The sequence below is a fragment of the Garra rufa genome, chromosome 25 (genome assembly GCF_049309525.1).
Source record: "Garra rufa chromosome 25, GarRuf1.0, whole genome shotgun sequence".
Lineage (NCBI taxonomy): Eukaryota > Metazoa > Chordata > Actinopteri > Cypriniformes > Cyprinidae > Garra > Garra rufa.
In genome coordinates, this window is record NC_133385.1 from 32,062,629 (window position 1) to 32,062,878 (window position 250).

A 250-nucleotide genomic window follows, 5' to 3' on the forward strand; every position below is an offset into this window, starting at 1 on the left:
AGAGACTTCTCCAACTCTCCATCCATCTCTTCCTCACGCTTAGTCCCCTGAAGAGAAGCATCAAACGAGAGGTTTAAAACACAAATCAGTCCTCCAAGCGTAAGGTGAGTGTTTAAGTCATGTTTCAACTGACAGATGTTGTCTAGACAGGTTACCAAACACTTCCTGTCTCTCGTTATTCGACAAACACCGAGCACCGCCCTCAACTCACGATATTAGTAATTTAGAGGCAGGCAAAATGCCAAGCGGT